The sequence below is a fragment of the Lagenorhynchus albirostris genome, chromosome 6 (genome assembly GCF_949774975.1).
Source record: "Lagenorhynchus albirostris chromosome 6, mLagAlb1.1, whole genome shotgun sequence".
NCBI lineage: Eukaryota > Metazoa > Chordata > Mammalia > Artiodactyla > Delphinidae > Lagenorhynchus > Lagenorhynchus albirostris.
Genome location: NC_083100.1, coordinates 23,164,649 through 23,179,117, shown reverse-complemented (window position 1 = coordinate 23,179,117; position 14,469 = coordinate 23,164,649). Strand labels below are relative to the sequence as shown.

The window sequence follows — 14,469 nt, the reverse complement described above, 5'->3', positions numbered from 1 at the left end:
TACCCAAAGGATGAACAAAATACTTCAAGCTAAACTAACAGCAACATAATGAGCTAAGAAGTGACAGGCACAAGCACAGGCAGATCATGTTTGCTTGAAGCAAGCAGAGTTTGAGCTGCTTCACTGCCTCATTTAAACAGAAGAGTATGCTCATCATGAGACTAAGAGACAGTTTACAGAGAATGACACCCTGCAGGGAACAGCTGCTGCTAACACCCAAAGGACAGAATTATCTAGACGACATATTTATTTAATTTTGCAATTTGTGAGGAAGTCTTTTTAGACCCACTCTTTTTTTGGCATTTTATTTTATTATTATTATTTTTTTAAAGAGGCAAGAGAATTTAATGAAGAGGCCGTTTACAAAGGTGTGGTCAGGTGTAAGATGTCTAATTTGATTTTTATTTTCACAACATAATTTGTCATTCTGTTATTCTACATTCTTCATAGTTTACGATGCTAATTGTTGGGAAAAATAGGTATGTTTCTAGCCAGTACTATAGGCTTTTTATATATTATCTCACTTAATCTTACAACAACCCTGAGATGTATGTTCTCTTTTCCACTCTTTGCTGAAAGAGATAGGAAGGCTCAGTAAGATTTTGTCATTTAAGATCACATCGCAGGTAAAATTTCTCATTTTAACTTTGTCTTCCTGAGTCTGAAAACTATGTATTTTTTAAAAAATTTTAATGGTGAAGTAAGTCAGACAGAAAAAGACAAATATCATATCATATGATATCGCTCATATATGGAATCTAAAAAAAGGCTTCAAATGAACTTATCTACAAAACTGAAATTGAGTTACAGATATAGAAAATAAACAGGGTTACTGCGGGGTAAGGGTGGGGGGAGGGATAAATTGGAAGATTGGGATTGACACATAGACCCACTCCTCTGAGCAGAAAGCATCAAAGTCAATGAACCAATGACATAGTACAGAAGATATTGCCATATTTATATGATTCAGTGGAATGGATCAAGTAATTTTAACAGGACTGTTATATTTCCATAAATATAAATAATTTGTTGATTATGATTCTTCTTAAGAAAAACTAAATACCCTAAAGCATAATTTTAATGGCACTGCCTTACAACCATATACAGTATTCAATCCCAATTTCTATTCTGGAAATTGAACCCGTATTGAGTCCAGTTCCAGGTCCAGGCCAGAAAAGCAGGGGAAATCCAAGTTTAAGTGAAAGAAGTACAGATTCCATATATATCTCTATCACTCTTTAAGAAATATATGCTTAATAGGAAAACAATATTTTCTCATGTAAATTCCAGGTTTTATTTAAGAAAGATCCTGAATCCAAAGGTGAAATATAGTTTAAAAAAAATAGTATATGTTTCTTTATGGAAATGCTGTTAGTTTTAAATTCTTGATGTGAGTGATTGGATATGTCATATATAAATTTACCAAGGAATAACATAGAGGTCATAAAATATAAAGACACAATAGGACATATTTATAACCTCGTGAAACAAAATGGCATTTCAATATATTAAGCTGGCCACTTTACTGTATTTGTATATGGGTCCTCACTACAAAGTTCTGTCCCTGATTTGAACACATCAAGTATGAGAGGTAAAAAGCACACGGTAAATGAGGGTTACAAACGGCGTTTTGTTTATGAACCTCATCTTTAGGTGGGTGACATTCCATCATACAACCAAGGCAATGATTATTATGATGATTAGCTTTATAATAATCTGTAGGATCCTGCAGAACTTTTCCAACAACTTATTCAGATCCTAACAAATCAACTTGAGGTGGAAAAACAGCAGATGGACGTTAGGAAAAGTTAGTGCAATATGATGTTATAAAGAAAAGCATGTGTGTCTTTTCTCAAATTTGGTTTAATATATTCTTTACAGAAGGTAGTTTCCTTTAAAAGCATTAGTTAGTTCAGCGTTTGTGTGATTTTATGAGGAGGAGGTGTGAGTAGCCATAATGGTGGCAGTAAAATGCAGTGAGCCCTGATATATAATTCATTTTAATAAAGAGGAGAAACACACCTTAGGTGACATATTTTAATGGGCTACTAGATGAATGACCAAGAAAAGAGAGAACTTCAGTTTCAATATGAAAGGTAGAGACCATTGAATAAATGAAATTGTGGCAAGAAAACATATTCTTTAAATATCCTTTAAAATCCATTGAATAAATGAAATTATGGCAAGAAAACATATTCTTTAAATATCCTTTAAAATCTGCTACCTCAAATCCTTCCTGCGGTATTTAATTCTTTATGATCAACGTTTCATTAATTAGTTTGTTACAGATAAAAAATGAGATGCTTTTAGAAGTCATGTCTCTTATAATCCAGCTATTATTTAGATAGACATTTCAGAAAGAGAAAATAATTTTCAAGTTGTTTAGAAGACTATGGTGCAAGTAGAGTGTAATTACTATTATTACTATTAAAGTATCTCTTTCTGTTCACTGAATCTGAGACCGATCTGACTGATTTGCTTACACATTCATGGCTGCTTTTAAGTGCCCTCTATTCTGAATTTTGTTCTCCATATTACAGTTGTAACATATAGGAAATAAAGTGGATATACCTTGTTTAAAGATATCAATAGAGCAAAATTATTTCCATAATCAAGAACAGATCCAAATACAGACAAGTGACTTAATCATATAATTTAAAGGTTATTACAAGGTCCTGCATGACCCTGAATATTTATTTTCCCACCAGCTTACTATCTTATTTGTTTATTTTCTTATATGAACTCATATTGCTGCAATTAGAATTACTTCTGTAAGAAGAAAAAAGAAAGGACTTTATTATGGTTTTTATATAGTATTTATGAAAAAATTTAGAAGGTAACTATTAAAAATACACTCAGTACATCAGGTGAAATGGGCCCAAGAGAAATGGGAGGGAGGATATTAGTTTAAAGGAAGCCTTCTCATGCATCCTTCTCATTTCATTAGCACAGGTTAAGAATTATGAAGTGGAAAAGCCACTAAGTATAAATATGTATTAGAAACAAAGGAAAATACCCTAAGGGATTTGGCAAGCAGCATGGATTATTTTCAGGTAGGGTTTTCATGGAGGACGAGTCTAGGAAAGCCTCAAGGAAGTGTAAGGGTGTCAGGGAAAGCGTGTCCAGAGTTTGAGAGAACCATGGAGGTACTCATACTCAAAGCCGAGGAAGGACGCATTTCACAACTCCTAACTTCCCTCTCTCTGCCATGAATAACATATATGGCACAACTGAAGTTTCCCTGATAGGCTTAAAATATTTTCTCACATTTTCTTTACCAGTAGTTCTATCCTAATCCAAACATTTAAAAGTACTCATTTTTATAGACATTTAAAAGTAACACAGCGGATAAATGGGATCCTCCGATTGATACCATCAAGGATAGTAACATAGGATTTTTCAGCTTAATACTTTTAAAAAGCTTTCATTCCTAAGAGTAAGCTTGTGAATTGAGATCAGAAGTTTATGCTAACTAAATTCTGCTTTTAGATGAGAAAATAAAAACTGAAATACTGGAGTTTCTAAAGCTGCTTCAGGGGGAATTAATTCTTGGATCATTTGTGTTGATCATACAATCCTTTCCTTTTTAGCTAATTGAAATCAACATAAAACTCAGGTAGTTTATTTTTAAACAATATATTCAATATTTGACAATTAAGTTCAAAGAGAAGGATATTAGATTGAGGGTTAAATACTGGGAGGTAATGGTGTCTCTTCACAAACAATGAAGATTTGCAGTTTCATTAATAATAATAAATTATTATTGGTTCTGGACCCACTATGTACTACTCTTCAGCCACAGAACATGACAGACAAGGCCAGAGTCCTCATGGAGTGCAACTCTAGACAGGGCTAATGGTGGGGAGAGGGTACAGTGACATAAGTAGTCAAGTTAATTTCACTTAGTGATTGGTGCTATGAAGGGAATGAGCAGGATAATGTGACAGATTCAGCTTGTACCCCTTTGTGATCAGAAGACACTGAGTTTTTAATGAAAGCTCTGAGTATGAGGAAACAGCTGGATTGAAATTTCTTTTCTCAAACAACCCAGTCCCTGGATGTTCTAAGGATTTTTTCCCCTCATTCTAGCCCTGCTTTCTCTCCTTTCTGCTTTGCTTTTTTGCTGGAAACCCTACTCTCCTACAGCCATGCTTCTATGACTAGAGATCTTGCCTTTTGTCATTGACTTTTCCCATTCCTGATATCTGGTTTCTGACTAAGATCTCTTTTGGGGAATTGACATGGAAAGGAAAAGAGGTGTAAGCTTTAAAGTATCACTGTGGCTACTTGTGATCTTAATGTGTTTAAATTTAATATATTTAAATATTTTGGAGAGAAGTTTAAATAGATGATTTCAGAAATGGCTTTTGTGTTTAAATTATTTAATGTTACGTCTATTGATCAATTTACAGTTAATGAAGTTGATCACAATCACCTTTAAACCTAATTTATTTCCCTTTTTCTTTAAAGCCCTTTTCTAAGAAAGATGTGCTTCGAAACAACCCTTTTGACCTTCTTTGTATATAAAAAACAAGGTATTAGATAGTTTTAATTAGGATTTTTAGAAGCCAAAGTTCTTTTAAAGACTGATCTAACTGCAGGAACACTGCACTCAGGGGCCATTTTAAACAGCAAGATCACTAAAATTACCAGAAAAAGCACAAAAATGCAAAAAAGATGGCACTCAATTGACTGCAAAAAGGACACTGTTTAAGTTATGAGAGCTGAAACAAGAAGGCAGAGCATGGCCTAGTTGGACCTCAGTTGGAAATGTGCACGTCATGTGACTCAATTTTGTTGCTGCTCTGTATTCCCACACATGTGAATGCCTGCAGAGCATTGATTTGGGGGTTATAAATACATGTTAGCAAGCAGGCAATTTGCATATATGGAATCCTTGAATAATGAGGGCCAACTACACTTTACAGTGTTAAGGTGTGCAAATTACTTAGAATAATAAATGTTCAATAGATATCAACTTAAACTACAGTGTTAAATGTAATAGAAACTGTTGAAATATAGTTATTTGCCTTTGTCTTCATTCATTTGCCTCAGTTTGCCATTTCAAAATTGAGTCTTTTTATTTTAATTTTTTCCATTATCCAGTTTACTGCCATTTACTGCCGAGCGTCCACTTTTTCCTCACTGTTATCAGTGGGCACTACTCCAGCCTCTGTAACCCCCGCCCTGTGCTCACACCCTTTGCAAAAACAGTTCAGGTGACTATTTAACAAGTCTGAGTGAGGACTTGAGGGTACACTGAGCAAGCCCCCAGCTAAATTATGGTTATTTTATTTATTCACCTTTTGCTTTTATTCCCCAAATGCTGGATGCATTCCAGGTATTTGAGGTTGACGGAAATCTGCCCTTTACATATGTGGAGTGGGGTTTTATTACCATTTGGGAGTAATTCTCAGATAGTGTATTTATTGTCAAGGGTTTTGGTCAAAAAAATTTTTTTTGTCTAGGAACTGTGGCCTATTGATGCTCTTTCCTGGCTGAGACACTCAGACCACATAATCGATTATTCTTTCACAGTAGATTATGGTGAACTTTAAGATAGGGTTTGTGGTATACTCCCTGGTAGATTTTATTGAAATATCACTCCCTCCATTAAATGTTCAATTGAATTTTATGTTCACAAAGAAACTGTTGCACAATAAAGGATTTTATATTATTTGAGTAATATAAAATAACATTAATTAAAATGTTAACTTTTTAAGTCAAAATTTGGATGTCACTGGAGAACTTTGCCTTACTGAGATGGAAATTCAGATGGATTTTTAAAATAGCTTATGTATAAACTTTTAAAAATATGATGGTGGGAGGAATCACTCATTCAACTTGGATGTTATAGTTGTAGTATGATGATTTAAATATGTTTCACTTATGCTCATGTTAGCCTATTAGATTTAAGTATTTCATAAAGAATTTTTATTTCAGATAAGCCTTGTGATAAATGTTATCATTATACGTTGGCTCAATTATATAAATACTATTTGAAATCCAGATCTTTTACTTACAAAACAGAAATAGAGTCACAGATGTAGAAAACAGACTTATGGTTACCAGGGGGGGAAGGGGAGGGGAGGAGGGATAAATTGGGTGATTGGGATTGACATATACACACCACTATATATAAAATAGATAACTGATAAGGACCTACTGTATAGCACAGGGAACTCTACTCAGTACTCTGTAATGACCTATATGGGAAAAGAATCTTAAAAAGAGTGGACATATGTATATGTATAACTGATTCACTTTGCTGTACAGCAGAAACTTACACAACATTGTAAATCAACTATACTCCAATAAAAATTTTTAAAAAATAAAAGAGATGGGATCAGGAATAATCTTCTCCTAAATAAAGCCTGGTGCAGTAATATGGGGGAAGTTTTAAGATTTATTGTAAAAAGTTAAGGAACTAGGAGAGATTTTATCATTCAAGTACAAAATGAAAAAAAAAATGTAGGGACATGGGTTGCCCTTTTAGAGGGTTAGGGACAAAAAGAGAGGACAAATAAGATGCCGCCAAATGGAAAATGATGAAATGCGTTGTAAAACAAAGTGAGAATGTAAATATTCTTGCTATTAATTTCAGCTCTTTATGAAGCAAAGGAATTGCCAGAATTACTAAATTTTTGAAATAAACCTGTAGAGTAAAAACTAAGTAAATAAATAAAATGAAATAAAATAAAATTCAGGTCTTACTAAGGGTTAAGATAATGAATTCCAGTATTTTTTTTCAAAACAAGGATAGATAAAATTTTTACCCTTTTTCTTCATATTCACTTGAATTTATGTTGCTGCTGCCTTTTGTAAATGTTCCATAATTCCATTAACCACATTTTGTTGATCTGAAAGTTCATACAAGCTTGAAGTTTCAAAAGTACAGTTTCATATCCAATATTAATAGTGTTACAGCCAACACACCAAAGGAAATAAAACCTTTAAAATTTAATGCCTCACAAGGGAGAACTGTGTTAAAACGGTGCCCTCTTACAAGTTACAAATGGGAAATACATTTTAAAAGAAAAGGCATTTGCTCTAGAAGAGCAGATCACTTTGTTTTGTAGCAAGTTCAAAATTCAGAGAAATATTCATCCTTCAGTTACCAGACTAATAAATTGAATCAAGGTGGGCAAGGAGAGAGATAGAAGAAAAAAGGGGAAATAAAGTAAAAGCAGGAGGTGGGTTAATAAAGGGCTTTTTCTTGTGAACTAACTTCTCCCTACAAAAATGATAAGAAAACAGCAGACAGAGCAACAGAGATAAAATTGCATCAGGCTTCAGGGTTTATGTTTTTGATGGAAATGTACAAATAATCCCTTGTGGTGCTGTCATGCTCCATCACTTTAGTCCATTTTCACCTTGCAAAGAATTCTGAATGGGAGGGACTTCCTTCTCTGGCAGCTAATTAATCTCTTACAAGCCTGCTCTTGCAGCCTGTCTACCTGGAATGCCCCACACATTAAACAAGTGACTTGGGAGCAGATTTCTTTCCCCCTTGAGCAGTTCTTTCTTCTTTTAAGCTATATGAAGACCCAGCTTTTTCTTTTTGTTTGGGAAACTATGAGCGCTAGAATAAATTACTGAGGAATCTCTCCCTCTATCCCACTACCATAACTGAATACACTCCCAAATAATTAAATTGGGTTTTAGTGACAACAGACAAAGCCTGAATATAAGTTTTGAATGTGCACAGTGCACATAATATGGAAGGACACAATAGTGCACATATGTAAGGACACACATTTCTAAATTATACGTTTTCTGTGTACGTTAGATCTTCATTGTGATGAAACAGGTATAATCATATTTATAATACTGTTGCATTTGCCTTAAAAATAGTACCAGATTTTGCAAATAGGAGACTTTTTAGTTTTTTGGCAAATTCTGTCTGTAAAAAAGATTAAGGTAAGAGCATACTTATTTATAGGTTGAAATGCTCCAATTAAAAAATAATAGAAATTCTATTCAGGTTTATTCTATTTAATAAATATAGCCTTTTAAAAAGTTACCACTAATGAACTACTTGCAAATAGCAATGCTTAACTTTGTCAGAGGTGGAACTATCTTTCAGTAATAACTCACAGAAGGTTAGAAATAGTAATCATTCTTTAATATTTTGCTGATGTTGTTCACACATCTTTTTTATGCAGTTATCTGTATTGTTTTATTTTCTCTCATGTTTTTCTGTTAAATCTTTTGTGGATTTTTGTTTGTCTATTTCTTTATATTTCCTTTTTAATTAAACATAAAAGACTTCCCAGTAACTACGTTATGCATGCCTTTAGAAAACAGAGATATATATGTTAATGGTATAGCTATTCCAAATATTAAAGATTCTTTATCCATCTATGAAGATGCATGCAATTGACACATGCACGTATGGAGATGTACTTGATAAGAGAATAGGATCACTATAAGTATTCAATTATTCACAGAAATGTATATTAAGTAGTTATTGTGTCCCACATACCAGGAGAGTGAAGCCAGAAGGAAAACGTATTCTGAAAAGTGTTATTTATTTTTAATTGTTTAGTCAAGGTAATATATACAGTGAAATGGGCAGCTTATTAAGTGTTCAATTAGATGAGTTTTGACAAATGTATATACCTTTAAAACTAATGAAGATATAGGCCATTTCTATGACCACAGGAAATTTCCCATTCATCTAATGAAAGCCCACTCCCCATAGCAAACACTGTCTGGTTTCTATAACCATAGAGTGTCTGTTCTTGAACTTCATATGAATTTAATTATATGATACATAGACATATTTATCTGGATTGTTTTATTCAGTATTATTGAGATTAAAGTATATTGTTGTAATAATCAACAATTTATTCTTTTTAATCACAATCTAATGAGTTAATATGGTACTACTTCATCTAATACGTAAGGACCTTAAAACAGTGTAATTCCATGTTTACCCCATCTTCGTGATTTTGCTGTCTTGTATTTTACTTTTACGTACTTAAAACACTGTCCAGTACAATGATGGTATCTTTACTTTAGCCAGATATCTTTTAAAAATTAGAAAAAGATGTTTTACATTTACCCATATATTTATCATTTCAGATGATGATATTCTTTTCTGTATACAGATGTTTCCATCTGGTGTCCTTTCCATTCAGTCTGAATACCTTCTCTTCAGCATTCATATAGGAAAGACCTGGTGGTGATGAATTTTCTCAGCTTTCATTTATCTGAAAAGTTGTTCCATTTTCATTATTGAAGGTATTTTAACTGATTATTGCGTTTTCAGCCCTTAAAAATGTTGTTTTATTGTATTCTGTCTATTGTTTCTGTTGAGGGGTCAGTTGCCATTGACATCATTGTTTCCTACATGTTATATTTCTTTCATTGATTGTGACTTTCAGATTTTTTTTAAGATTTTGCTTTTAGCAGTTTTACTATGATATGCTTAGGTGTGTTCTGTCTATTCTTAATTATGCTTGGATTTTCCTGAGCTTCTTGGATCTGTACATTGGTACTTCTCATCAAATTGAGGAACACTTTAGCCACTATTCTTTCAAAAATGTTCTAACCCTTTTCTCTTTCCCTCCTCCTCTACACCTACCCGCCACCTCTGAAAACCCTGTTATTCCTGTGTTAGACCATGTGATTACCCCCACTGATGACTGGGACTCTTATCTATGGTTTTTCAATATTTTTTTCTCTGTTCTTCAATTTAGGTATGTTCTATTGACCTTATTCAATTTCACTGATCCTTTTTTCTGCAGTATCCAACTTACTATTTTGCTCATGCAATAAACTTTATTTCATGTGTTATACTTATCAATTCTTTTTTTTATAGTTTCTATTTATTATCTGAGAGTCTCTATTTGTACACCCATTATAACTGTTTCTTTAAATCCTTAAACATACTTATGATATATGGTTGAAGTCTTGATCTTTGATTACCAACATTTGATTCATCTTAGAGTCTGTTTTTACTACTGAGCTTTTTACTTGATTATGGGTCACATTTTTCACCTCTTCACATCTGTACCAATTTTTTTTTAAATTATATGCTGGATGTTGTTAATAGCAAATTGTAGAGAGTCTATATTAAGTGATCTTTCTACAAAAGGTAGTGAGTTCTATTCTGGCAATCTGTTTAATTATAGGCAGATAATTTTTTGCCCTTTCAGGCTTAGTTTTATTCTTGGTAAGGACAAGTCTATTTTGATTTTGAACTTAATTCATGAACCTGACCCTTACTCCTATGGTGGGTGCTTTTCTGTAGTCACAACTGAAAGTCTGAGGTGCCTACTGAGTTCCCTCCGCTCTAGTTGGGATTAAAGTCCAGTGTCTTCCATCAGTACCTGGTCTCTGATATCATTGTACAGCACTCAACCCACCCTGGTTGGGATTAAAGTCCAGTGTCTTCCAACAGTTCCTGGTCTCTGGTATCATCGTATGGCACTCAACCACACAGGGCTTGTAGAGTCTTACTCTGTCGAAATGCCATCTAGACCTTGGCCAACAATTCACAGCAAATCCCCACGCAAACTACTGCCATTTCCCATGCAGCTCCCTTTTCTCACATACCCTTCACTGCAAATTTCAGGCATAGCAGCAGGTCAAACTATTCCCATTTCCTCTTGGCTCAGTGAGACTTCAAATCTACTGGGGTTCTACTACTATATTTGATAGCAGGGAAGTGCTTCCAAGGAGAAAGTCAGGGAGGTCATGGAGCTCTTTGAATTTTTTTTCTTTGCTCAAGGTTTCCCATCCTGTGCTGTGTTTAGTTCAGTGCTAGAAAACAGTTGCCTCATATAATTTGTGTCATTTTATAGTTGTTTGTTGTGGAGGGAGAGGCAGAGTACTGGTTACTTTATCATTGTAGCACAAATCCCAGCAAGACAGTTTTATTGCTGGATAAAGGAGATCAAGGAAACTGCCGGAGGTGAAGCAGGTTGAGTGTGGTAAGGGAGACAGGGGCCTTTAGAGTTAATATAGAGCCTGTGACTTGAGAGGTTTTGCAACAAGCTACATCCGTACTTTAAAATATAAAAGTGGAGGAAAGATGAACTTTAGGAATCAAGCCAGTAACACACTCAGTGAGAAGTCTTTTGGGAAGATAGCAAATCTGATTAGAAATTAGAGTTAACCTAAATCTAATTTCCCTCCTTTTGCCATTAATCTTTAGCAAGTAGCTGTCCCATATAATGTTAAGTCATAATAAAAAGAAACCAACCCAGAACTGATGATGAATTGTAAAAATTGAAGAATAAATGAATATAAACCAAATTCCACTGAAGATCATACAGTGCACAAGGAATTACATAAGTAAAGTTACCAATAATTCAGACAAAAAGTCCTCTATATTTTCAGTCAAATTACAGAAATGCTGTATTTCTTTTTTTAATAAATTTATTTATTTTGATTTTATTTATTTTTGGCTGTATTGGGTCTTCGTTGCTGAGCGCGGGCTTTCTCTAGTTGTGGCAAGCAGGGGCTGCTCTTTGTTGCAGTGCGCGGGCTTCTCATTGCAGTGGCTTCTCTTGTTGTGGAGCACGGGCTCTAGGCGCACGGGCTTCAGTAGTTGTGGCATGCGGGCTCAGTAGTTGTGGCTTGTGGGCTCTAGAGCACAGGCTCAGTAGTTGTGGTGCACGGGCTTAGTTGCTCCACAGCATGTGGGATCTTCCCGGACCAGGGCTCAAACCTGTGTCCCCTGAACTGGCAGATTCTTAACCACTGTGCCACCAGGGAAGCCCAAAATGCTATATTTCAAGTTGATTTTACATAATAAAATAGAACATCAAAAGAGCTAAAGCATTTTATTATGATTTTATAAGACAATAGATGCAGATGGAAAGCAGACTGAGAAATATTAGGAAAAAAGTGAAATCAAAAACATAAATAAAGGTTTTTGATTGCTCCCTCTTCACAGACACACAAATAACCACAACTAAGAATTATAAAAAACAGGTATGAAAAATAAATTTTATATATATATATATATATATATATAAGGATACAAGGATTATAGAGAAAATGTTAAATGTAGAGGAAAATGAGACAAAATAAAATATAGCTGGTGTTCTTAAGGCGGAAAAAAGAAAAAAAAAGAATAAATGGAAGAGAAAAACATAAAGATATAGTGAAAGAATAACTACTTACTAGGATAACAAAAGTCTAAGATGGAAATTGCTATCAAGCCATGCCATGGTGAAATTTCTGAACTCCAGTGTTTGCAAAAGAACTGTTAGGGCTATGGGTGTGAAAAGCAAATCATCCACAAAGGAAGTTAGGCAGGAAAGGGAAGAGAGATTCGGCTGGCCTCAGACTTTGCCCCTGGTATGAGACAGTGAAACATTCCTCCACAAACATTGGAGGAGGAGAACTGATGTTCCCAAGATATTGCAACCATTCAGAATTGCTCTTGAAGTACTGAATAATCAAGAAAATATATAAAAGTATGGGTTCAGAGGATTAATTTAAATAGATATTAATTGAACACTAGGAGGATGGGAGGCACTGAGCAACACTGGGATTTGTGATTACTGATCATATGGGTGTGTTATAATTTTTGACATTGTAAGATTAACAGAATGATTTCAAAAAATTGGTAGGTGAATAAAAGAAAAATGGGAGGAATTATATACATGTTATAATTATAAACATTTCCTTTTTAAATTATACTTTCTATAAATGAAATATGACTAAAAATAACATTCTTAATATTTTCTTAATGTGAGGATGTTTTTTAGACAATAATATTTCATAATAAACTATTGACTTTCTTATATAATTTAATTTAATAATTTACTCCATTATATAATATATAATTTTCATTTTTTTATGAAATCAATCTCTCTTTTTCTTTGTCATAGAGCTATATCTGGAGCAATTACTCTAATAGTTAAAGATGATTATGTCAATATAGTGGGCTTTGGAATATAAATGTTTAAAGAAATGTTTTATACTTATATTTTGAGAATCATTAGAAAACAGCAGGTAAAATTTCTGCATAAAACAGTACTTCTTTAAAAATAAAAGAAAAGAATTTATCCTGTAAGTTTTAGCACACATCTCAAAAAAATGTCATAAATAAAATCTGAGCATACTTACAAATATCCAAATATATTTTTGAGGGGTCAGGTATTAAATATTTTAGGCTTGTGAACCATATGGTCTCTCATAACTGTGCAACTCTGCTGTTGTCATGGGAAAGCAGCGATAGACATGTGTAAACAAATTGATGTGTTCCAATAAATCATTCTTTGCGAAAATAGGCAGCCAGCCATGGGCCATGGTTTTTGACCCCTGGTATATATTGACCTTTCATCAACCTTAATGATCAAAATATTATCAGCCTCTCTCAGAAATATTAAGATAAAGAAACAGATACAAAATGGCCCTGATTAATGAATTTATTGATTTTATTTCCTTGTTCCTGACATTAAGTACTATAATACTTCACTTTGATATGAAAAGTCTCAATCAAGGGGCAAAACTGAGTAACTTAGATACATATCCACATAAATCTTAATATTTTCTAACTTCTCAAAAAAGCCAAAATTTAAGTAAGGAGGAACTAACTTTGCTCCAAACAGTTCTTAGATGTTATGCTCAATTTGACTCCTTCCCTTGCCTTTTACATTTACAACCTTGGTCAAAAATCTCAGATTGTCAAAGCTAGATTGTACCTCTCAGTGTATCAGATTAAGTAATCTCATTCTCACAAGAAGGACCCCTACTGCCACTGAGGTTAATAACTTCTCTATGGTAACCCTGCTAGTTCTTGTCAAAGTTAGGACTGGAACCCAGGCTGCCAGCTCCCATAGCAGAGTTTTTTCCACTCCACCATACTGTCACATATGGCATGGCTCAAGCCAGACAGCCATCAGCTGATCAGAGCTTAATGAGCTGGTTATCATACTAGAAATGTACCTATATTGACTCCTCTGTTCTCAGCATTATTAGTTATCCTGTTTCTTCTCTATTTTTAAAGTAGGTTTATAAATAAAGTTAATTAAAAGACAATCAAACATTACAAATGAGAAGTGATACTGCTCTATGAATATATCCTGCTTCATTAAGAAACAGTCCTTTCATAAAATGGCAAAAGGCAAAGCTGCAGTTATCTTTCCTTATGAGTTATTTCTAATCATTTAAATCAGTGGTTCTCAGACTTCTGTGAGTATCGAATCAACTGGAGAGCTTGTAAAACACAGACAGTTGGGCCCCAGCCCCAGAGTTTCTGATTCAGTGGGTTTAGGATGAGGCCCAATTTGCATTTCTGATATGTTCCCAAGGGATGCTGATGCTGCTGGTCTGGGTAAAACACTTTGAGAACCACGGGTTTAGATTTGTTAATTCACACTTCTGCTCAGGCTCCATCTCAGATCCAGTGAAACAGAATGTCTGGGGCTTGAGGTGGAGTATCTTCTAAAAGTATCTCAGGTGATTCTAATGTAAACCCAAGCAGCTGAGGTGGGGGTGGGGTGG

The 14,469-nt window shown here is 34.2% G+C and overlaps 1 protein-coding gene across 1 annotated transcript in view; it reads left to right on the top strand.

Moving 5' to 3' along the window:
* SPAG16 (sperm associated antigen 16) overlaps positions 1-14,469 on the top strand; it is an 873,487-nt gene that overhangs the window by 490,808 nt on the left and 368,210 nt on the right. The window lies entirely within an intron of this gene.